We start from the raw sequence: 27,267 nt of genomic DNA on the forward strand, positions 1-27,267 counted from the left end.
TTCCAAATTGTAAAGGAAAAATTCAAGATTTTTCCTTCCTATCTAGGGATAAAAATCTCAGTTCAGTCTACCTCTCATGTGGGAAAAAACGCAGTTCTTCCCTCCTGCTTCTCCTTTCCTTTACACAGACACCCTACTCACAAAGAACACTTCACTTCTGACACCTCCAGTCACCAAATATGTGGAGGTTTTTCCCCACACTAAGCAATTCTCTGTAAAACCAACTGGGTGTCCTATAATTTAATTTGAATCTAACACTATCTACCTGGAGATAGTGTCAGGTCCCATAGGTTAAGGGCTCAGTCCCACAAGACTGCTCCCACCACACTTCAGATGCCAATTATAAGTAGTAAGTCTCCATGTTACCCACAACTTCCGTCCAATTTAGCTAAAATCAGAGGTTCCCATGACCCCCCTCCTCAGGCTTGATTAATTTGCTATAACAATTCACAGAACTTAGGAAAACACTTACTTACATTTACCAGTTTATTAAAGAATATAAAGGCTACAGATGAACAGCCAGATAAAGAGATACATAGGGCAAGGTCTGGGAGGGTCCCAAGTGCAGGAGTTTCTGTCCCTGTGGAATTGGAATGTGTCATCCTCCCTGTATGGATGTGTTCACCAACCTGGAAGTTCCCCGAACCCCCTACTATTGGGGTTTTATGAAGGCTTCCATAAATATTATGGGCATGATCCATGATTAACTCCATTTCCAGGCCCTCTCCTCTCTCTGGAGAATGTGGGGGGAGCTGAAAATCCCAAGATTTTAATCATGTCTTGGTCTTTCTGGTGACCAGCCCCCATCCAAGAGCCCACCCAGAACCACCTCAGTAGAACAAAAGACATTCTTCACTGCTCTTATCACTTAGGAATTTACAAGGGTTTTATAAGCCCTGTGCCAGGGATGCGGTCCGAAGATAGACAGAGGAAGAGGTGCTCCTAGTGTTTTTATCACTTAGAAAATTGCAAGGGTTTTAGGAGTTCTGTGCCAGGAACCAGGACAGAGACCAATATATATTTTCTATTATCTCACATAAATGTTAACATATTGCTGTCAAGTATCAAAAACAAAAAAAATCTTAAAGCGGCCAGAGAGAAAAGATAGATTATTATAAAAGAATAACAAACTGACAGCAGGCATCTCAAAAGCAACAATAAAAGCCAGAAGAAAATAAATAATATCTTCAAAGTGTTGAGAGAAAATCGTTGTCAACTTGGAATTGTGTAACCAGCAAAACTGTCTATCAACAATAAGAGCAGGGACTTCCCTGGTGGTGCAGTGGTTAGGGATCCATGCTCCTGATGCAGGGGGCCCAGGTTCATTCCCTGGTGGGGTAGCTGGATCCCGCATGCATGCTGCAACTGGGAGTTCACATGCCGCAACTGGGGAGCCTGCCTGCCGCAACTACCACCCAGCACAACCAAATAAACAAATAAATATTTTTTTAAAAGAGCAAAATAAAAACATTTTCAGACAAATGAAAATTACAAGTTTTACCAAAAGACCTTCACTAAAGGAAATTTCTAATGAATAAACTTAAGAAAGAAGAAAACTGAAACCAAAAGAAAGGTCTGATATTAAAGAAGAAATTACTTGTTAGGAAATTAGAAAATATGTGGTCAAAGCCAAACAAGCATTGGCTGTATGAAACAATAATAACAATATATAGTTTGGATAAGGTGGAGGTATGATACTGGACAAGTACAACTGCGGGGGTATGGGGTTTCAGTGGAGTTAAAGCATTCTAAAGTTCTTGTTTCAATTTGGAAGAGGGTAGAAATGTTCATTTTATTAGTAAAGAGATTTTGTTTAGTCAAGATGCATGTTAAAAATTCAAGAGTAACAGTAAAAGAAAAAAAAATGTTTAAATCTGAATAAATTAACATCCCAAAAACTACAATGGGTGCAAACACAAAAAAGCCCTAAGAAAAGACTGCTCTCTCTATCTAAAGGACCAGGAAAGGAGCAGGCTAGTAAGACAGAAAAACTTTTAAACAATAACTACCTGCAGCAGTCAAACATCATAGAAAAAACTGGCCCTATCCCCACCCCCATTGGCAAAGGGCAAGTGGCAAGCCTAGACTTCTATCCTCTCGCCAGGCTGTAACAAAGCTTCACAATACTCTCTCCAGGGTGGTACCAGAGAAGCCTGAGTAGGGTGGCAGGACTTTCATTTCTGGTAGGTGATCATGAGAGAAAGCCCCCAAAAGGTATAAGTAGAGACCATAGGGGGAGCCTGGCAATAACAAAACATGTCTCCTCCTCCTTGCTGGGGTAGTGTCAAGAGGCTTGGCAGAAGGACAGGACTTTCACCACTGCCCAGCGGTAATGAAGCCACTCATTACCCCTACCACGGTGTCATTGGAGACCATGTGGTGAGCAGCTAATGAGGTATGAGTGGGGAGTCAGAATTCCCACACCCACCTAGCACTAGCAAGGAGCAAACTCCCCTCCCATGATTGTCAACAGAGGCCAAGTGGGGAACCTAGACTCCTACAACCCACCTGGCAGTAACAAAGCAGTGCCCCTCTTCCCTTGCCAGAGTGGTGTCAGAGAAAGCCATCTAAAAGAGGAAGTTTAAATAAGATAGCGTCTCATAACATAATACCAACAATGTCTAGGTTTCAATAAATAAATAAATAATCTCTCCACATACCAAGAACCAGAAAGCTATCAAGCTGAATTAAAAACAGAATCAATAGATGCCAATAACAAGATGACAGAGATATTAGAATTATGTAACAAAAAGTTTAAAGCAGCTATTATAAAAATGATTCTATAAGCAAATATAAACATACTTGAAACAAATGAAAAAAAAAAGAAAACCTTAGCAAAGAAATAGAAGAATAAAAAAGAACCAAATGGAAGGGCTTACCTGGTGGCGCAGTGGTTGAGAATCTGCCTGCCAATGCAGGGGACACGGATTCGAGCCCTGGTCCAGGAAGATCCCACATGCCGCGGAGCAACTAAGCCCATGCACCACAACTACTGAGTCTGTGATCTAGGGCCCATGTGCCACAACCACTGAGCCCATGTGCCACAGCTACTGAAGCCCATGTGCCTAGAGCCCGCGCTCTGCCACAAGAGAAGCCACCGCAATGAGAAGCCCGCGCACCACAATAAAGAGTAGCTCCCGCTCACCACAACTAGAGAAAGCCCGCACACAGCAACGAAGACCCAACTCAGCCAAAATAAATTTTAAAAAAAAGAACCAAATGGAATATTTGGAACTGAATGCACTATACAGCAGAATGAAGGAGACAGAGGAAAAAATATCAGTGAACTCGAAGATAGAACAATGAAAATTACCCAAATTGAACAAGAGAGAAAATAAATGGGAAAAAAATTAACAGAGCTTCCTAGGAATATAACAAAAGCTATAACATTCATGTCATGAGAATCCCAGGAGAGGAAAAAGAGGACAAGGCTGAAAAAGTACTTGAAGAAATAATGGCTGAAAACTTCTCAAATTTGGCAAAAGATATAAACCTACAGATTCAAGAAGTGAACTCCAAACAGAATAAACTCTAAAGAATTTCACACCAGGACACATCATAGTCAAACTTCTGAAAACTAACAACAAACACAAAGTTCTTAAAAGCAGCAAGCGAAACGACACCTTACCTATAAGGAAACACAATTTGAACGACAGTAGATTTCTCATCTGAAGCCATGCAGGCCGAAGGAAGTTGCATGATGTATTTCATAGGCTGAAAGAAAAAAAAAAACAACTATCAACCTGAATCCTGTATCCAACAAAAATATCCTCCAGGAATGAAGAGGAAATCAAGACATTCTCAGATGAAGGACAGACACTAAGAGAATTTGTCCCCAGCTGCCCTTCCCTAAAGAATGGCTTAAGGAAGTTCTCTAAATGAATAGGAAATGATTTTTTTTAAAGAAATCTTGGAACATCAAAAAGAATATGGTAAGGAAAACTATGGATAAATAGAATTTACTTCTCCTTTGGAGTCTTCTAAATTATGTTGGAGGGTGGGAGCAAAATTATTACCCTGTGTGATGTAGTTTTAAATATATGTAAATACCTAAGACAAATATAGTGTAAATGGGGAAGTGTAAAAGGACATAAAGGGAGATAAAGTCTCTATACTTCACTTGAACTGGTAAAATGAAGACACCAATAGTCTGTAATAAGTTATATGTACATAATATAATACCTAGAACAATGACTAAAAAAGCTACACAAAGAGATACACTCAAAATAGCCATACATAAATTAAGATGGAATTCTAAAAATGTTCAAGTAACCCACAAGAAGGCAGGAAATAAGAAATCAGAAGAAATAAAAAAGAGAGAAAGAAAACAAAAAATAAAATTGCAGAATTAATTCCAAAATAGCAATAATTACATTAAAGTTAAATGGTATAAATATACCAATTAAAAAACAGAGACCTTTGTATGGTGACAGATTGTAACTAAACTTATCACGGTGATTATTTTGTAATATACAGAAATATCGAGTCACTATGTTGCGCACCAGGAACTAACATTGTGTTGCAAGTTAGCTATACTTTAAAAACGAACAAACAACAAACTCATAGAAAAAGAGATCAAATTTGTGGTTACCAGAGGCAGGAGGTGGAGGGAAGGAGAATTGGATGAAGGTGGTCAAGGAGTACAAACTTCCAGTTACATGATAAATAAGTACTAGGGATGCAACATATAACATGATAAATATAATTAGCACTGCTGTGTGTTACATATGTAAGTTGTTAAGAGAGTAAATTCCAAGAGTTCTCATCACAAGGAAAAAAATTTTTTTCTCTTTTATTTTGTACCTATATGAAACAATGGATGTTCACTAAACTTATTTTGGTAATCATTTCATGATGTATGTAAGTCAAATCATTATACTGTACACCTTAAATTTATACAGTGCTGTATGCCAATTATATCTCAATTTAAAAAGACAGGGAAACTGTCAGAGTGAGTTAAGAAACATGACCCAACTATATGCTATTTACAAGAAGCTCATGTTAGCTATAATAACATAATTAGGTTGAAAGTAGAAGGATGGAAAAAGTTATATCATACAAACATTAATCAAAAGAAAGCAAGAGTGGCTATATTAATATCAGAATATATATAAAGAAAATATGTATGCTAATATACATTAGCAATATACACATTATATATAATAGACAATTTTATTATTTACATATTATATATTAAATTAAATATATACCAATATATAAATAAATAATAATAATACATATATAGACAGAGTGAAATATAAAATAGATTTCAGATCCAAAAGATTTAACTGAAACAGAGGATATTATATAATGATAAAAGGGCCAATCCATCAAGATACAGCATTCCTAAATGTGGATGCACCAAATAATAGAGCTGCAAAACATGTGAAGCAAAAACTTATTAAACTAAAAGCAGAAATAGACAAATCTACAATTATAGTTGGAAATTTCAACACCCCTCTCTCAGTGATTGATAGAACAACTAGACAGAAAATCAGCAAGGATATAGAAGAACTCAACAACACCGTCAACCAATCGGATCTAATCAACATCCATAGAACATTCCACCCAACAGCAGGATGCACAATTTCTTCATATACCCGTGGAACATATATCAAGATAGGCCCTATCCCAGGCCATGAAACAAACCTTAACAAATTTAAAAGAACTGAAATCACAGAGTATGTTATCCAACTGCAGTGGAATCAAACTAGAAATAAGTAATAGAACAATAACAAGAAAATCTGCAAACACTTGGAAACTAAGCAACATACTTCTAAACAATTCATGGATCAGAGGGGAAGTTTCAAGGGAAATTTAAAAATATATTGATGTTGAGGGACTTCCCTTGTGGTCCAGTGGTTAAGACTCCGTGCTCCCAGTGCACGGGGCCTGGGTTCGATCTCTGGTCAGGGAACTAGATCCCACATGCCACAAATAAAGATCCTGTATGCTGCAACTAAAAGATCCTGCATGCCGCAACTAAAGATCCTGCATGCCACAGTGAAGATCAAAGATCATGCATGCCATGACTAAGACCCAGCGCAGCCAAATAAATAATAAATATTTTTTAAAAATAAAGAAAGGATTGTTGTAAATATATATATATATATGTTGAAATGAATGAAAATGAAAACACAACATATCAAAATCTGTGGGACACAGCTAAAGCAGTGCTGAGAGGGAAATTTTTAGCACTAATTGCATATAATAATGGAAAAGGAAAAGTCTGAAATCAGTAACCCAAGTTCCCACCTCAAGGACCTAGCAAAAGAAGGACAAAATAAATCCAAAGCAAGTAGAAGGAAAGAAATAATAAAGATAAGAGCAGAAAGCAATGAAATGAAAACAAAAAAACAATAGAAAAAAAATCAATGAAACAAAGAACTGGTTTTTTAGAAAGATCAAAAAAATTGGCAAACCTCTAGTAAGACTGACAAAAAAAGAGAAGACACGTATTATATTACATACCCTACAGACATCAAAAGGATAACAAGGAAATATTATGAACCATTCTACACACAAATTTGTTAATTTAGGTGAAATGAACCAACTCCTCCAAAAACAAAAATTAACACCATTCATCCAATATGAAGTAGATCATTTGAATAACCCTATTACTATAAGGAAACTTCATTGGCAACTAGAAGACTTCAATTTAAAAAAAAAGGAAATCTGCAGGTCCAGATGGTTTCACTAGACCATTCTACCAAACACAAGGAAGAATTAACACCAATTCTACAGAATCTCTTCCAGAAAAAAGAGAAAGGGGCATTGCCCAAATCATATTTCCCTAATACAAAAACTATATATAGTACAAAAAGAGAAAATTATAGGCCAATATTCTTATTACTATAGATGCAAAAATTCTAAAAAATGTTAGCAAATAGAATTCAATAATATACAGAAAGAATTATAGAATTCAATAATATACAGAAAGAATTATACAGTGTGAACAAGCAGAATTTATTCCAGGAATGCAATGCTAACTCAGTATTTGAAAATCAAGCAATGTAATCCTCCGTACAAACAAGTTAAAGAAGAAAAATCACATGATCATATCAATAGATGCAGAAAAAGAATTTGACAAAATCCAACACCCATTCATGAAAAAAAATCTCAGAAAAAATAAGAATATAGGGGGACTTCCTCAACTTGATAAAGAAATCTACAAAAACCCTATGGCTAACATCATACTTAATGGTGAGAAACTAGATGTTTTCCTCCTAAGGTCAGGAACAAGGCAAGGATATCTGCTCTTAACCACTCTTATTCATCATGGTGCTGGAAATTCTAGCCAGTGAAATAAGGCAAAAACGGAAATAAAAGGCAGACAGATAGGAAAGGAGGAAATAAAACTGTCCCTATTTGTAGACACGATTGTCTACGTAGAAAATCCCAACGAATCTACCAAAGAACTCTTAGGACAAATAAATGAGCTCAGCAAAGTTTCAGTATACAAGATAAATACATAGAAATCTACTGAATTTCTATATAATAGTAATGAACACATGGACACCAAAATTCAAATACAATACCATTTACAATCGCTCAAAAAATAATTAAATGATTAGGTATAATTCTAACAAAACACGTACAGGACTTGCATGCTGAAAATTACAAAATGCTGATAAAATAAATCAAAGATCTAAACAAAACTTCATGGATTGGAAGACTCAACATAGTAAAGAAGTCAATTCTCTTCCAAATTGATATACAGATTTAATGCAATTCCTATCAAAATCTAAACAGGATTTCTTATAGATATAAACAAGATTATTCCATAGGGCTTCCCTGATGGCGCAGTGGTTGAGAGTCCGCCTGCCGATGCAGGGGACACGGGTTCGTGCCCCAGTCCGGGAAGATCCCACATGCCGCGGAGCGGCTGGGCCCGTGAGCCATGGCCGCTGAGCCTGCACGTCCAGAGCCTGTGCTCCGCAACGGGAGAGGCCACGACAGTGAGAGGCCCACGTACCGCAAAAAAAAAAAAAAAAGATTATTCCATAAATTATATAGAAAAACAAAGTAACTAGAATAACTAAAACAATTCTGAACAAGAATAAAGTGGGAAGAATCAGTCTACATGATTTCAAAGCTTATTATAAAGCTATAGTAATCAGGACTGTGTGATATTGGTGGAGGGACAGACACATAGATCAGTGAAATGAAATCGAGAACCCAGAATTAGACTCACTCAAATACGCCCAACTGATTTTTGACAAAGGTGCAAAAGCAATCCAATAAAAGAAAGATAGCCTTTTCAACAAATGACACTGGAGCAATTGGTCATCCGTCAGCAAAAATGAAACTCAATCTAAGTCTCATGATTTATACAAATATTAACTCAAAATGGATCAGGGATTTAAATGTAAAACTATAAAACTTTTAGAAAAAACACATAGGAGAAAATCTTTGGGATCTGGAGTAGGCAAAGAGATTTGACACTAAAAGCAGGATTCATAAAAGGAAAAATTGATAAGTTGGGCTTCACCAAAACGAAAAACTTTTGCTCTGTGAAAGATACAATTAAGAACATGAAAAGACAAGCTACAGAATGGGAGAAAATATTTGCAAACCACAATATGCCAAAGGACTAATATTCAGAATGTATTTTTTTAAAAAAAAAAAAACAACTCTGAAAACACACACACACACACAAAAAAATCCGTTAGAAAAATGGGCAAAAGACATTGAAGAGACATTTCACCAAAGAGGATATACCTATGACAAAGAAGTACATGAAAATATGTTTAAAATCATTAGCCACTAGGGAGATGGAAATCAAAATGGTGAGATATTACTGCTATCAGAAGGGTGAAAATAAAAAATAATGACAACACCCAAATACCAGCAAGGATGTAAAGAAACTATCATTTGGACATTGCTGGTGGGGAAAATGGCACAGCCACTCTGTAAAACACTTCGGTAATTTCTTAAAAAACTAAAATGCAACCATTATATGACTCAGCAGTTGCACTCCTGGGCATCTATCCCAGAGAAATGAAAACTTATGTTCACACAAAAACCTATACAAGAATGTTTATAGCAGTTTTATTCATAATAGTAAAAAACTGGAAATAACCCAGATGTCCTTCAATAGGTGGATAGTTAAACTGTGTTACATTCATACTATGGAATGATACTCAGCAGCAAAATGGAACGAATGTCACCTCACATCCATTAGGATGGCTACTATAAAAAAAAAAACAGAAGTGTTGGTGAGGATGTGGAGAAATTGGAACCATAGTACAATGTTTATGGTATTGTAAAATGGTGCAATCACTATGGAGAACAATATGGAAGTTCCTCAAAAATTTAAAACTAGAACTACCAAATGATCTAGCAATCTCACTTTGGATATATATCCAAAAGAATTGAAAGCAGGGTCTCAAAGAGATATTTTCACACCCACATTCATAGCAGCAGATGGAAGCAACCCAAATGTCCATCGATGGACAAATGAATAAACAAAATGTGATATATACATACAATGGCATATTATTCAGCCTTTAAAAAAAAAAGGAAGGAAATCGTGGCACATGCTACAACATGGAAGAACCTTAAGGACACTATGATAAATAAAATTAGCCAGTTACAAAAGACAAATACTCTATGACTCCACTTATATGAGGTATCTAAAGTAGTCAAATTCACTGAAACAGAAAGTAGGACGGTGGTTAACCGGGGCTTGTAGGGAGGAGGGAATGGGGAGTCGTCGTTTAATGGGTATAGAGTTTCAGTTTTGCAAGACAAAAAGAGTTCTGGAGATTGGTTGCACAATGTGAATGTACTTAACAAGGCTGAACTGTACACATAACACTGGTTAAGGTGGTAAATTTTTGTTATGTATATTTTACCACAATTAAATTTTTTTAAAAAGACTTTCATCATATAACTTTAAACTTGTGTCTCATTTCCAATACCTGCCTACCTAATATACTACAAATCCTTATTTTATATAAACCCAGCAATTATTCTGAACAAAAATACTGCACAATATTGTCCATGTTAAGAAAAAGCATTTTGTTAAATGTATACATTTTAAATATACCACAATTTTTAACCCTTGCTTGGCATTTATTTTCTAATATATCCTGAAGATTAAAACTGGCCTTGTTTCTCCTCTTCAAACACCTTTTTCAACCACCTTTCCCTTTCCCCAAACTATGTTCTAATAACTATGTTCTAATTCTTCACCTGTCTATTGCCCCCATCCCGCTTCTTTGTATAGAATCCTCACCCTAGGGATCCTCAACTCAGGACCCTGTCATTTCTGTCTCCCATCCCTACTCAGCCTGCATTCATCTGATTGAGCCAGAACTGAAGACCAGGGAAGCCACTAGCTGCTTGGACGTGGGGAATTTCCCGTCCTGCTTGTCAGGAACTGGCATGGAATGCTCTAGAACTGGGGTAAGGAGTGCTGAGTTAGAAGGTAGCAAGACTCAGAACAGACTTTTGTATGAGGCTGAAGTCAAAGCTTAGGAACTACCTCCAAAGTGAGGAGGAAAAAGTTGATGATAGAGTTGGCTAAAGCTCTCAGTAAACATTGGTGGGACAGGTCCCTTTGTCTGAAACAGAATCACAGTTACTGTTAGGAAACCACATAGCCCACAAATAAAGGGACAATTGGTTGGGTCAATGCTGTACCCCTAATAAACATGAGTCCTTAGTAGAGGTCAGGATAGATAGAAATGGATTCCAAATATACACTTAGATAACTATTAGCTTTACAAAGCAGAGGCTGGACCAGAGAAGCCTGATCTGAATCCCATCGAAGCATGTCACTCCAAATTGTTCTGCAGCTGGTAGGAAAAGACACAGCCATAGTTTCATGGGTGTCCCTGGCCAATTACATCCAGAACCGGCTCCCCATCTCTTTGTGATCACAAGGCTAGCTTCAAGGGAGTACAACTTGTGCGGTCACACAGGGCCCCCACTCAGAAGGGGCTTGATTTAATGCTACACTACTGCCATCTTGAAATTCTTAATAATTTTATCTTTGAATTTATGTTTTGTAAGTGTAGTTCAATGGGACAATAGATCATGCTCATAAGCAGAGTAGGTATGTGGGATAAAGAAAAAAAGCTTTATATTTTAGTACCTTTAACAGCAATTTTTTCCTTGCTTTTGAAAAAAGCATTTTCATTCTGCAATGGGCCTAGCCAATCAGGCAGCCAGTCCTCCATGACCACATTTTCCCTGCAAGACACATCAACTGCCTCAAATCTGCCAACCAGATTCTCTAGCTCTCCTTCAAGGAACCTGGAACTTTATGGTACTTTGTGCTTTTTTTCCCCTTAAATTCACAAAATATATTTATTAGAGGAAAATTAAAAAATATGTTAATCAAAAAGAAAAATATATAAAAATCATTGCTAATCCCAAGATCCAGAGATAACCACTCTCAATATTTTGGTATATATCCTGTTTATATGCACATGTACTCATTTTTATAAAAACAAATGTTAAGTCACAAGATTTAGTAATCTGCTCTTTTACAATATTAATATATTAAAAACATTTTTATGTCACTAAATATATACGTATTTATTTTCAAAAGGAAATAAATGTCAATTTTTCTAATTATAAAAATAATATTAGCTCATTGGGAGAAAACATCAGGCAACAGAGAAATGTATAAATAAGAGTGAAATTTCTACTTAATCTCACCATCCATAGATAATCACTGCTAACAATTTGCTGCAGATACTTTGAGACTTCCTTCTGTGTGTGTGTGTGTGTGTGTGTGTGTGTGCGTGTGCACACACATGTGTGAGTAAATACACACATATAAGTTTTATATTAAATACACATATTTAAACAAATATGGGATCACACTGTGTATAGTCATATAGTCTCTTTTATTTTCCTATAGAATATGGATATATTTCTATGTGAATATAGATCACTATATACTTTTACATAAATGAGATTATCCTATATATAATACTCTTCATCCTGATTTTATCTCCTAACAATATGACTTAGATGTCTTTCCCATTCCAGTACATACAGACTTCTCTTATTCTTTGTAATGACTGAAGAGTTATTAAACTAAGAGTTGTTAACACTCATTGTGTAGATTTATTATAATGTAACCATTCCTCAGATGATTAAACATTCAGCTTGTTTCCAGTTTTTCAATTTTTAAAACAATACTATGATGAACATTCGGTTACATATATGTGTGTATATGAGTGTGTATGTTTGGACCCATCCAATTATTTCTTCAGAATAAACTACTAGATGTGTAATGGCTGGATTAAAGGATATGAACATAAAATTTACACTTTACAGTTCATATTGAGCAACTATGTGTAGCCTCTTTATTTTTTTCTTCTTTTTCTTCTTTATTTTTTTCTTTCTAAAGTTTCTTTAAACCCCTATCCCTCTGGATGATACAGGAGGCATACAGACATAAACTTGCCAATTAAAGACATCCTTAATTCTTCAAGTTTAAAAAATAATATTTTTCTATTTCAAATAATCTCCTTTGGTTAAATACCCAGACTTTCAAGGTTTCTCTCCCTTCTCCTTCCCAAGATGTCTTCATGGCAATTGAGTGTGGGATCCTGGCCGCTGGCTGTCCTTTGAGTCTCAGCTGGTCCTTTGCTCCATGTTGTCTGTGGGTACCTTCCGAAGCTCATGGCGGTTGGTGCTGATATCTTTACCTAGTCTGGTTTTTGAGACTAATGATGTCTACCTTCTTGGTTCTACCATGTGGCATGAGGTTATTGGCATAGGACATTGGTATGACAGGCATGACTATTGTCCCTACGACTCATCTCTAGAGGTTGGTCACCCACAGCCTCTGCTTGGTGTCATCTCATCCTAGTTTCATTTGGGAAGCAAGTTGGCCCATATCCCAGTAACTTTTCAGAGCCTTCTCCAGGTCCCAGCTATGCCAATCTCAGTGCCATGGGAAACAAGGGAATGCCTTTTTCCTTCTTCCAACTTACTATGCCATCATGCCATTTTAAACTTCTTATCTGGGTAGCATCATAATGGACACAATACTTCTCTAGGGGAATTTACCATTTTCCAGTCTGAACCTGGGGATACAAAGAGCTGTCTCTACTGCTCTAATAATCTCTCAAACTTATTTGGGACCACCCCCTTCTCCTTCCTAGGCAGTCCCCTCTAGGAATCAGAAAGGGCTATATTTTACTTCTTCCTATCTGGACGAGACAAAATGTCCCTTCCTTCTCAAGGTGGCATTTACTCTCTCCATTCCCTAGGAACTTAATGATGGAAAGCTATCAGATTATCAAAAAGGAAACACACTGAGAGGTATTTCAAAACATATCCATGTCACATACGTTTTAAGGCCTTAATACATGTTACCAAATTACCCTACAAAATATAGTACCCATCTAAACTCCAAATAGCAGTATATGAGATGTCCTTTCCCATAATCCTTCAATAGTAGGCACTAAACTTGGCCAACTGTGCAAAATCTTGTTATCCTAATCCTTTAGTTTGCATTTTTTTGAGTATTAGTGAAATTGACAGTTTTTGATGTTTATTTGTTCTTTTGTGAATTTCTCATTCCTGATCTTTGCCCATTATTCTACACATCTTTTTATATTTTTCTTATTGATTCATGAGAGTTCGTTATATAATAAGAATATATATATATATTTTATAATAAGAATATTAACCCAAGTTTGCCATGTCACTTAATTTATGGTACTTTTTACTCTTCAGAATTTTTAAAATTTTTATGAAGTCAAATCTACCTTTTTTTTCCTTTTTTGTTTTCTGTTTTTACCTTCATGCTTAGAAGGACCTTCTACACACTGATTATATGAATACATATCTACATTTTATTCTATACTTTATGTGTTATTGTTTTCATTTAAGTATGTAATATATTTGAAATTTATGTTGGTGCAAGATGTGAGGTAAGGCTCTTTATTTCCCAAATGATTAACAAGTTGTCATAATGTCCTGGTGATCTTTGTAAAGAAGAAAAATATCGTGCTCTTGATTTTCCACAACACTGTGGCTTCAATGTAGTAACTGTAAGTAACCACCATAAACTTTATTTTCTGACATTACAGCAACTCTGAGGAACCTAGGTCTAACCAAAGTTCTAACCTCCTAGGCAAATACTCATCTGAACTTGTGTTAGTGGTAAATAGAAAGGGACCTTCCATATGTATTTAGGAGAGGTAGATTATCTGATAATGCCCTCTGCCTCTGTCATACACCCTGACCATTTTCTAAGACCAATCACTGGGATCCCTCACAACTTTCCGCCCAGAGTTTCACTAGTGTTAGAGAACTCCCTGCATCTTAGCTGTCACCATAGCATTCCTGAGCCAACCCAGAGATGTTTATTTTAGAAAACTTAGAAGCGCAAAGGACAAGTTCTCTTTGGCTGAGACACTTTCAGGATGCTGGACAAAGTATCAGTTATCTTGGAGTGGAAAACCCCCTGAACTGTTATTAAGGACATCAAACAATTACTGGAGTTCCCCCAGTTTTCCACCCCCACCCTAGTAACCTACTAACAGGCCTTCTCAAGAAGAAGGCAGGCTTTTACCTAGTCCCTGGCTGTAGCTCCTCTGCCTTTATCCTTGCCTACCCTACACCAACATGCTCCTAAGTTATTAAAACCAACCGCAGCTCAAGCATCATCACCTCCAGGAAATCTTCCCTGGTACATTCTCCCCAAAGGCTGGATTAAGCGTCTTTCATACATCCTCCTATAATACAGAATATAAAGTTTACCACAGTTTTTCACTCATTGTATTTTAATTATACTTCTGTGTGCCAGTGAACCCATTTGATCGCAGCACTCTCTTAGGGAAGGACTCTGTCTTATCTCTCTGTGTATCCCCAAGGTCTAACAATATGTGGTACACAACAGGCCCTCAGTAAATTCTTGCTGGTTAAATTAACAAATAAATGAACCATGTCCTATCATTTGATTGTTAAACAATCTCCCTGCCCCAATCCAGAAATGAAGTAGTGCCCTGAAGAAGAAAAAATCCGGTACAACCCAGTCATACATACATTTTGAGAAATTTATCAAATTTGGCTAAGGCTGTTTAGCATTGTGTATATATTGCTTCTATATCCAAGTATTTGGCCAAAGGGAAATCTTCATTGAGTGAACTGATTATTCGAATAAAGAATAACCTATATTCTACATAATTTCTTATTGTGATTATCTGTTTAGGTATACATATCTCCCACAAGACTAAGAGCTTCTTAAAGCTCCACACCCAGTACAACACTTGACACGTAGTCAACACTCAATAAATGCTAGTTGAATAATATATAAGACATATATTCATGCTATTTCCTCTACCAAAATTGCCTCTTCTCCCTCTCCTTTTGCACCTGAAAAAATTACACTTGTCCTTCAGGGTTCAGCTCAAATGTCAACCCTTTCTGATTCAGCATAAAGCAGAAATAATCACTTCCTCCTCTGGGCTACCGTAGTTATTATATATGTAGTTCTTGTAGCATCTACTATGTTGTACTGTAGTTAGTTAAATTTAAGAACGATCATCCACTCCTCACGAACTCAAGAGCAGGAACTTTGTGTTATTTACATTTGCATCTCTTTGTACTGTACTTACTGTACCTAAAAATCGAAGGCCCTAAATAACAGTCTGTAAATTAGATTGAAGGGGGTAACAATAAGAATAGAGAGGAGGAGATGTGTGTTATAACAAGGGGTAGAGACCAAATCAAGAGAATTTTCTGAACAAAATAGTGAGAGAAAGGAAAGATGTAGGGAGAAAAATCAAGGATGATTAAGGTTTTGAACCTGAGTGACTAGAATAACTGAGTCATTTAAACCTGAATAACAGAAATAAAGAAATGAATACTAGGCACAGGTTTGGGCAGGTGTGGGCAATTAGGACTTTATTTAATCTTAGACATGCTGAATTCAAGGTTCCAGGAAACATCCAGTCAACATTTAAAACCCAAATCTGAATTTAAGTTGCAAAAGATACAGGCTTAGCATTCATCTATCATTGGAGCTATCAGGATTAAGTAACAAGAAAAAGGTATCCATTTTCCCACATTGGTCTTAGTAAAAAAAGAAAAAGAAGTGAGTGCTAAATACTGGAATTATTTGCTTATGATATGACAGTCTAACTGGAAAAGTATAAAATAGAAGCCAATAAAGTTATAGAAGCCAGGATAAAAGATGAATACACAAAATTCAATTGCTTTCAGTATAATGAAAATAACTAATTAGAAAATGGTATTTTAGGACTTCCCTGGTGGCACAATGGTTAAGAATCCACCTGCCAATGCAGGGGACACGGGTTCGATCACTGGTCCGGGAAGATCCCACATGCGTCAGAGCAGCTAAGCCCATGCGCCACAACTACTGAGCCTGCACTCTAGAGCCCACGAGCCACAACTACTGAGCCCACGCACCTAGAGCCCATGCTCCACAACAACAGAAGCCACCGCAATGAGAAGCCCGCACACCGTAACAAAGAGTAGTCCCCACTCGCCGCAACTAGAGAAAGCGTGCGCACAGCAACAAAGGCCCAATACAGCCCCCCAAAAAAATGCAATTTTAAAAACCTATTCATGATAATAGCAAAACTATAAAATGCTTAGAAAAAAATGTGTAAAACCTATATGAAGAAAATCATAAAACTTCACTGATGCACATAAAAGAAAATCTTTAAAAACAGAAAAGTATACCAAGTTCCTGGGTGGGATGATGCAGTATTCTAAATAAAACAATTCTTTTTAAATTAATATATAAATCTAATGCAATTTTAATCAAAAACCTAAAGAAATTTTTGGAAATGTTAAAAGTTAATTCTAAAATTCCTCTGTAAGAACATATCCTAGAAATTTTTGAAAAAGAATAATGAAAATGGACTTGTTCTACCAGAAACCAAAATTTACATAAAGGAACAACAATGAATGTAGTCTAGGAGCATATTTATATACATCTGGGGATTCAGTATGTGATAACAGTGGCATTTCAAATCAGTGGGGAAGAAAATGATTATTCCATAAATGAAGTTAGTACAGTTTTCTATTCATTTGGGAAAAAAATCAGAATCTCTACTTTATACCATATACAAAAATAAATTCCAGATGGATTGAAGATCTAAATGTAAAAAAGAAAATATAGAGGAATAGAAGAAAATACAGAAGACTCATGTGACAATATTGAAATAGGAAAAGCTTTCTAAGCAACTCACAAAACACAGAAGCTATAAAGTGAAAAAATGATAGATCTGACTGCATACAAATTTAAAATTGTACAACAAATGACAGCATAAATAAAAATCAACTGTTTTGGTCTTCCCTGGTGGCGCAGTGGTTGGGAGTCCGCCTGCCGATGCAGGGGACGCGGGTTCATGCCCCGGTCCGGGAAGATCCCACATGCCGCGGAGCGGCTGGACCCGTGAGCCATGGCCGCTGAGCCTGCGCGTCCGGAGCCTGTGCTCCGCAACGGGAGAGGCCACAACAGTGAGGCCCACGTACCGCAAAAAAAAAAAAAAAAATCAAGTGTTTTTATTTAAACATAATAAGTACAACTGGGATAAAATATACTAACAAATTAAAGGATTAATATACACAAAGAATAAAGAGTTCCCTCAAATCAATAGAAAAAGAGAATCCAAAGGAAAAAATAGGCAAATAGGTAATTCAAAGATAAGAAGTACAAATTTCCAATAAAACATTTTTAATGTTCAGCCTCACTAGTAATCAAAACATGCAAATAAAAACAATGAGATCTTTTCTTTTTACTCAGGTTGGCAAAAAGGAAAACAATCAAATACTTATTAATGCATATCCAATGCTGTGGATAAGGGTGTGGAGAAATGGACTCTCTTAAATCCTATTGGTGAGAGTGATTGTAAATTGCTTCAAGCTTTTCAGAAGGCAAATTGTTATTGTCTATTAAAGCTCTACATTAAAAACTATAAAATGCTAATTATATATTTAAGTATCTATTACAATTTTACAGGTATATACTTCATCATCCAGTAATTGCATAGTGTGCCTTACATACCTTATTTCCTTCTGTCACACCAATCCAAACCTCTCCTTTATGATAATCTATATGTTATTTCTCATACAGCTCTCTTCCTCTTCTAAGATAACCAAATCTCTCACTCTCTTTACCCTCCCTAATTCTTCTACTGTGTCCTCTGGAACTCCATTTGTATCAGTATTAAAGTCTGTCATATCCTCAACCTCTTCCCTAAATGTTCCCTTCACCTTCTTGTTCTCACCAAAACCTCACACTTCCTGAGCACACTGCTTTCCCTGTAGCCCTCTCAAGTGGAGGTTGTATCTCTTCCACACAAGTCACACCACTAGACTTGGACATAAAGTGGCCTCCTGTTGCCCCTCTCCTCACAGCCATTTCTAATTCATTCCTCCTTAAAAATAATTGCTGTCATCTAGCCCCAAGACTGATGACTTTGCCTTCAGTCTTACATCTTGCTCTCTAAAACTACTGCTGTCATTCTTGGTGACTTTGATATTCATGTGGATGATCACCGAACCCCCTCTGGTCAATCAGTTCCTTGACCTCCATCACATCCAATGATATTTTTCTCCAGGCTGCCTCAGCTTCTCACTTCACTGCCATAACCTAAACCTGTAATCACTATCACTGAATCGCCTTTCAATGTAACAGTGGCAATTCAAAGACAATAGAGCAATGTCTTCAAAATTGTGATGGAAAATTATTTTCAAACTAAAATTCTATATCCAGCCAAAAATCAAGTGACAGGGTAGATTAAAGACATTTCAAACAGGTAAGATCTCAAATAATGCTCGAGATTCTCATCCCCCATCCCCCAACCCCAACACACACACAAACACACACACGCAATGTTATGCTCTGACCTATTCTTTTTTTGAAATATAGTTGATTCACAATATTGTGTTCGTTTCATGTGTACAGCAAAGTGATTCCATTATACATATATATGCATATATATATTCTTTTTTATTCTTTTCCATTAGAGTTTATTACAAGATATTGAATATATTTCCCTGTGCTATACAGTAAATCCTTGTTGTTTATCTATTTTATATAGGGTAATGTACATATGTTAATCCCATACTCCCAATTTATCCCTACCCCCCCCCTTGCCCTTTGGTAACCATAAGTTTGTTTTCTATGTCTGTGAGTCTGTTTCTCTTTTGTAAATAAGTTCATTTGTACTATTTTTTAGATTCCACATATAAGTGATATCATATAATATTTGTCTTTCTCTGTCTGACTTACTTCACTTCATGTGATAATCTCCAGGCCCATCCATGTTGCTGCAAATGGCATTATTTCATTCTTTTTATGGCTGAGTAATATTCCATTGTATATATATATACCACATCTTCTTTATCCATTCATCTGTTGATAGACACTTACGTTGCTTCCATGTCTTGGCTCTTGTCAATAGTGCTGCTATGAACATTGAGGTGCATGTATCTTTTCAAATTAGAGCTTTTGTCTTTTCCAGATATATGCTCAGGAGTGGGATAGCTGGATCATATGGCAACTCTATTTTTAGTTAAGGAACCTCCTTACTGTGTTCCATAGTGGCTGCACCAATTTACATCCCTACCAACAGTGTAGGAAGGTTCCCTTTTCTCCACATCCTCTCCAGCATTTATTATTTATAGACTTTTTAATGATGGCCATTCTGACCAGTGTGAGGTGATACTTCATTATACTTTTGTTTTGCACTTCTCTAAAAATTACAATGTTGAGCATCTTTTCATGTGCCTATTGGCCATCTGTATGTCTTCTTTGGAGAAATGTCTACTTAGGTCGTCTGCCCATTTTTTGATCAGGTTGTTTGTTTTTCTCTTATTGAGTTGTATGAGCCATTTGTATATTTTGGAAATTAATCCCTTGTTGGTCACATCATTTGCAAGTGTTTTCTCCCAGCCATAGGTTGTCTTTTCATTTTGTTCATGATTGCCTTTGCTGTGCAAAAGCTTATAAGTTTGATTAAGTCCCATTTGTTTATTTTTGCTTTTATTTCTATTGCCTTGGGCTAGTGACTGTCTAAGGAAACATAATCAAAACACTGTTATGATTTATGTCAGAGAATGTTTTGCGTGTGTTCTCTTCTAGGAGTTTTATGGTGTCATGTCTTATATTTAAGTCTTTAAGCCATTTTGAACTTATTTTTGTTTATGGTGCAAGGGAGTGTTCTAACTTCATTGGTTTACATATGGCTGCCCAGCTTTCCCAACACCACTTGCTGAAGAGACTGTCTTTTCTCCATTGTATATTCTTGCCCCCTTTGTTGAAGATTAATTGACCACAGGTGTGTGGGTTTACTTCTGGGCTCTCTATACTGTTCCATTCATCTTTGTCTGTTATTGTGCCAGTACCACACTGTTTTGATTACTGTAGCTTTGTATTATAGTCTGAATGCTTTGACCTATTCTTGAATACTGAAGTTTGGCCATGGTGAGTTTTAAAAATATGGTGCAGCCCATTCCCTCTGGTCATCTTTCTGCAGAATGTTCAAAACCTGGTCCACACAACAACAGCCTTGCCAAATACCCTGACTGTTCTGAGCCCTGTGTTTCTCAGGACAAGTGGTTTGCTGGTTTCCTGGCTTTCCAAAATATTTTTTAATCAAAAGAAAAAGCCCTGAGTTTAGATTTTTGTCAATTTTCATGACACAAATATTTCCCTTAGGGCCAATTTCAAGCTGCCAACATGAGATCAATTTCCTGAAAATGTAATCATCAGCCAGTAAAAGCTGACTCCAGCACACCACTATGTAACGCAGCAGCACTCACTTTAGGCTTTGCCCAAGAATTCCCACAGAAAGGATTCCTATAAACTCTCAGGAAAGCTGAACACAGGCTATGCCCCAGAGACTTCCTATGAAAGCCTTTATTTAATAATGGCAATATTACTCTTTCCTAATACAGTGAAATTAGTGCTTACTACTCAATTTTTCAAAATTAAACCAAATACATTACACAAAGGTGGTTAATATGTAAGAAAAAAACAAAGAAATGTTTAAAACAAAAGGCAAGATAGTGATTACACCTGGTGGTGAGGGAAGGGTACACAAGTGAGAAGGATCCACACAGGGGCCTTCTAAGGTATTGATGATTTTCCGCTTCTTAAGTCAGATGACATGTATCCAGGTGTTTATTTTATTACTATGCTTATGCTATTTTTAATGTAATATGTATTTAATAGTTTAAAATGTTTAAGTAATAATAAAATAGAATAAAGAAAGAAAAATTATGTGCTAAAATAAAATACAGTAGAATATTTTTACATAATCTTCAACTGGGAGGGCCTTCTTTAGCAAGACTCCAAACCCCAAATTGAAAAGATTGACAAGTTTGATTACATCAAAATATTAAATTTCTGTACAACAAAAGATAACATAAATGAAGTTAAAAGACAAGTAACAGAGTAGGAAGGAAAATTTTCTATTATGTGAGGAAAGGATTAATACTTAGTATATATGAAGGGTCCCTACAAATCAATGAGAAAAAGATAAATAACCCATCAGAAAATTGAGTAAAGAATATCAACAGACAATTCATAGAAAAAAGGCAAATATTAAACATATAAAAAATGTTTGATATCACTAATATTGGGGGAAAAACAAATTAAACAATAATGAAATGCCAATTCTCACCCATCTTGTTGGCAAAGATAAAAAAGATTGATGATACCCAGTGTTGGTGAGGGTGTAGGGAAAGAAAGCCTCTCAAATACTACTCGTGAGAGTGTAAATGAGTACATTCTTCTTAGAGGACAATTTGGTTGTATATCTAACAAAATATTAAATGCATTTTTCAACCCTGCAATTCCTCTTCTAGAGTACTAGTCTTCAGACATACTTTCACAGGTGTACAAAGTACAAATGTAAAAATAAAAAGAAATGCCCATCAATAGGGGACTGATTAAATATATCACAAGATATTGATATAATCGAATATACGCATCTGCTGAAAAAACAAGATTCACTGACACGGAAAGATGCCTCTGGTTTATTGTTACATTAAAAAAAAGCAATATTCAGATCAATATGATTGACTGATATGATTTTATTTATTAAAAAACTATTATGTGTATTTATATATATAAATAAATAACATATATAAAACGTCATATATATGCTTTTTTCTTATATATTCTTATATATTTTATATGCTTATATATTTTTTCTATATGCTTTTTAATAATTTAACTATAATATATAAAAGTATATATAGAGATAGATATATATATGTAAAAGCATAGAAAATATTTTGAAAGAAACTTACTAATCTGTTCATTATGTTACCTCTTGTTGGGTCATGTACCTGGGGAGCAGCTGGAGGAAGACTAACAATTATAACATTTAACTTCTGTATTGTTTGAATCTTTATAAGCACATATCTGAAGGATTTTTACACAATTATAATATAAAAATGTTAATGTTTACATAGTTGGTACGGAAATTTTTACAAAAAATATATTTGATAATGTTTAATTTAGTATAGCTTTGATTGGGACTTCTTTTAAAATAATCCTGATTACTTCTGTCAAAGCAGCTTATGGATAATATGGGCTCACAAGCATAATAACAAAATGGTATATCTCTGACTTCACTCCCATCAGCTCTGCAGAAGTTAAAAATAACTCTTCTTAAAATTTTCCCTAATACTTCTGGCATTAAGTCCCCACAGGCTATCTCACATATGCTCTGTAAATGAGTCTGCTTTGCTGCCATGTGGTGCCTGCCATTTTTCTCCAGTAATGATGTCTCCGTTCCTTTCACCAAGAGTGGCTAGTATGCCAACAATGTCCATGAAGGCCACATGAGCTGATGTCTGAGCTGAAGGTGCCAATGCTGTTTAGCAGAGGCACTGAAGGTACCACTGCCAACAGAACTACTGCCTTCAACAATGCCACTGCTAATGTTGCTGCCACCATCACCATCATCTTGATACCACTCTTTCCCTCAACCCCACGTCCTATTTATCTATAAGTCCAATGGATTCAAGTTCTAAAACATATCGCCAATATGCCAACTTCCTTCCAAGTCCACTATTAACACCCTGGCCCAAGCTACCACCATATTTACTTGCACTATTGCAAATACCCTAACTGCTCTCCCTGTTTCCATTCTTACACCAATCTGACCCATTTTCCATGACAGTAGTAAGAATGATCCTTTAAAATATAAATTAGGTCTTATCATTTCCCTGCTCAAAATCATTCAATGACTCTTCATCACACTTAGATTAAAATTCAGTCTTTACCACGACTCACTAGATTGTACAATACAAGATCTGGCCCCTGACTAGCTCTAGAATCTCATCTTTTGTTTTTTTTAATTTATTTTATTTATTTATTTATTTATTTTTGGCTGTGTCAGGTCTTCATTGCTGCGAACGGGCTTTCTCTAGTTGCAGAGAGCAGGGGCTACTCTTCGTTGCGGTGCGCGGACTTCTCATTACGGTGGCTTCTCTTGTTGCAAAGCTCGGGCTCTAGGCGCGTGGGCTTCAGTACTTGTGGCACACGAGCTCAGTAGTTGTGGCACGCAGGCTCTAGAGCACAGGCTCAGTAGTTGTGGTACACGGGCTTAGTGGCTCCGCGGCATGTGGGATCTTCCCAGACCAGGGCTCGAACCCGTGTCCCCTGCATTGGCAGGCAGATTCTTAACCACTGTGCCACCAGGGAAGTCCTAGAATCTCATCTTGTCCTACTCTCTCCTCAATCAAACCGGCCTCCTTTCTGTTCCTCAAACATGCCAAGCTTCTCCTGCCTTCGGGTCATTACATCTGCTGTTCTCCTTGCCTAGAATATTCATCTCCCAGCATTTCATATGGCTTGCCTCCTCCTTGTCATTCATACCTTACCTTAGATATCTCCTCTGCAGAGAGCAAACTTCCCAGACCTACCGATCCAAACAAAAGCCACTCATTCTCTACTATATGACTTTATTTAATATTCTGCACGGCACTTCTCACTACCTGACGTTGTTTTGTTAGCCCGTTTTCACCAACAAAAGTACTAGAATCCATGATCCAAGAGAGAAAGGACTTTGTCAATCCTGTTTGCACTGTTTCCTTAGTGCCTAGACTGGTGCCTGGCACATAATACAGGCTCTCAATAAAATTGTGCTGAATGAAGGAATCACCATCACCAATACTGCCAGTGTTGTTGCCAATACCAAAGCTGTTAACCCCTTGTGCTCTTACTATCCTACTGAGTTTTAGAGGACACCATTATTTTAGCTTTTACTCTTTTGCAGCTCCTTAGACCTAGTCTCAAGTCTGGCAATCCAGGTATGACCACAGGTATGACTCCCTGGGGGCTGAACCCAGGGGCATCTTGATTGATAGAAACATGCTGCACCCAGAACCACTCTTCCCCTGCTGCATTGGTCAGTATTCTTGACTCAACCCTGTGTATCTCTAGGCTCTCATCCTCTGGAGCTGCAGTTCTTGATTTTGGCTGCACAAAGAATTACCTGAGGAAGTTTGATGCCTGGCCAGGTCCCACCCTCAGAGGTTCTGATTAATTGGTCTGAGACGCATCAAGGGCGTTGGGATAGTTTTTTAAGCTCCCAAGGTGATTCTGATGTGATAACTGCTGCTTTGGAATAAATTCTTTCACAGGAGCCTCCTTGATTCCTCATATAAATTAGATTCCCGGTAGGTCAATTTCAAGTCCTCTTGAATCTCCCAGAATTACGACGAATGACAGCTTTAGGCTCAATCTGACACCCCTGAGGCCCTTGCTGCATGGATGTGCTGCCACATACTGATACTGACATAGTAATACAATAATATTTTGACCAAATCAGGGTTCTGAAGATACATTTCATGATCACATTAACTGAGTTGAGGCACTTTTGAGAAATGTAGTATGTGCTTGTTGTCACTAGAGGGCTGTCAGGTAAGGTAAGCAAAAGAAGAAAAGAGGAAGAAAAATTGTCAAACTTCAGAGAATCCATTTACTCCCACAGTTCCTATCATTTTGATGAGTACAAAGCTAAGTTTTCTATCACTTGCCCTGATCACTTTTCAAATGTCCAGTCCTGTATATTCAAGTGGATCCTAGCGATTTCTTCCTGATTGTCCACCACCTCACATTTAACTAAACACTAAAATCAAACACATGCCTCCCCAAACTGACTTTTCTTTCTGACTTCTGTTTCTGTGCATGACGTTTTTATTTTCCCAGGCACCTAACAAGAAACTCCACAGTCCCATGCTTCCTTTTCCCATATGTCCCCTCCCTCCATGCTCTACACTGATTTGCCTCCTAAATATTTCTCACATCCATTTCTTCCCCTTTATCCCTATTGCCATGGCCTTAGTCCAGACCCATAGGACTTCTCACTTGGATTTTTGTAATAACCTCTGAAAGGGTATCTCTGACCCAGTTTGGGGTTGTCTACTCTTTCCTTAACACTGCCACCAGAATGAGCTTTCAAAACCAAAAAGCTGACCGTGGTCATGGCAGTCCCCTGCTTAAAACCCTTCAGTGGCTCTACACATAATAAAGTACAAATATCTCTTTAGGGCTCTTTAAGATCTGGCTCCTGCCTACTTCTCCAAACATATGTTTCACAGCCCCTTCTCTTGCATGCTAAGATCTGATGTCTACAAACTTGCAGTTCCCCCATCTGTGCCTTTGCAAGTGTTATTTCCTCTGTCTACAACGCCCTTCCTCCTCTTCTTAACCTTTTTAAGATACTCATCTCTCAAAATTCAGCTATGGAGTTTCCTTCTTTTTCCAGGCAAAGGTAGCCATTCTGGTGCTGCCTGGGCATCAGGATTTTTCAAAGCTCTCCAGGTGATTCTGATGTGTACCAAGGTTGAGAACCACTGCTGCCATATATCTCTAAAACTACAATATATTTCAATTAGTTTTAGGCATATCTGTCCTCCTTTCTAAACTCTAAGGTCTTTGAGGGAATAAACTATGTCTTATTCAATTTTACAGTCCTAGTACCTGGGGAGAAGAAATGAATGAACGAGTGAATAAACCCTCCCAATGATATAAAAAATACAAGTTTCCACTAATATTTTTGTCATATCATAACCACCTGTAAGTCTCTTCTGTAAAAATATGATGCAGCATTACCTTATAGGAACATAAGAATTGTCTTGCTGATTTAGACTAAATATTGTCACCAATAGTGTAAAAGAACATGATTGTCCTCATTGACAACTACCTTAACCTGCGCAAAGATATACCTATAATGATTTTAGCTTCCTGAAATAATTTATTATAAAACCATTTAAAAGTTGTTTATAATTTTAGCTCATCCTATTTTGTGGGGGTAAATTTACTATTGGCATGCAGCAGCATTCCAGGGCCTGCTAGGAGACACAGAGTACAATGAAGCCACCTAAAATTTTCTTTTTTAGATAGAACTCGATCCTATGCCCAAGGACAATTTATCCCCACAGCAGCTTCCCTAGATGCCTCCATTACACCATCACATTCTTATCAACAGCTGCTTAGCTAAAAAGTCCTGAGGACAGCTCATCCAGCCCAGCCCAAAAGACTTGAAGATATTTCTGGGATTAGAAGAGAGATAGTTGAGAGACCACGGAAATAGGGGACAGCTGCTGTTGTCATTCCACAACAAAGAAGACAGCAGACAACTTGGGCCTTCGTCCTAGGTAGGAGTGCCTAACCACAGTTTGGAGGTTTCTGGCCCATGAGGAAATACGAAGGCCTAACCTGAGTTGGGTCTGGGACATGCATTCTTCTAACCTGCACCCTGCTTTGGCAGGGGTGTCCTGTCAAAGACTCTCTCAACTCCTTTCACGTCATTTATCTAGACACACACAGGGTATTTAAGGGCCAGAACCATTACTCTTATCCAAAAGAACAGGGACCTGAACAGGCCATGGACTGGCAGCAAGAAAGTACCTTCGTACATAGGTAGTCAGATCAAGAAAACCAGTGCTCGAAATTAGTTGGAGCACATATTAACAAACTCTCACGTAGGAGCATAGTCTAAAGCTACAGGCAGCCAGGAGGCTGGCTGTTGCCTCAGCTCTAGTCTAAGGAGGACTGTTCAATGATAAAAATGGCAAACATTCTTCCTATTTTCAGGACTTAAAGGGTGAGCATCTTGTCCTTTAACTGAAAGCTCGATTAGCATTGCAGATGGGATGAAATGCACCTGGACACCCCCTAGCTGGGCTCCTCGTTTTTTCACTACTGATCAGCTCCCTTGGTCTATTCCAGACACGAGTAAACTTAAGGCGCTGAGAGGAAAATTTGGAGAAAAGCTATTTACATTTGTGGTA

At 37.1% G+C, this 27,267-nt stretch overlaps 1 long non-coding RNA gene across 1 annotated transcript in view; it reads right to left on the bottom strand.

Annotated features, from left to right (window-relative positions):
- Window positions 1-3,669: 3,669 nt before the first annotated feature.
- LOC307180252 overlaps window positions 3,670-27,267 on the bottom strand; it is a 40,164-nt gene continuing 16,566 nt past the window's right edge. Inside the window, exon 3 of the long non-coding RNA XR_013825694.1 lies at window positions 3,670-3,714. This is a non-coding gene — a long non-coding RNA (uncharacterized lncRNA). The remainder of the gene's footprint in view (window positions 3,715-27,267) is intronic.

Source organism: Stenella coeruleoalba (genome assembly GCF_951394435.1).
Source record: "Stenella coeruleoalba genome assembly, chromosome: X".
Lineage (NCBI taxonomy): Eukaryota > Metazoa > Chordata > Mammalia > Artiodactyla > Delphinidae > Stenella > Stenella coeruleoalba.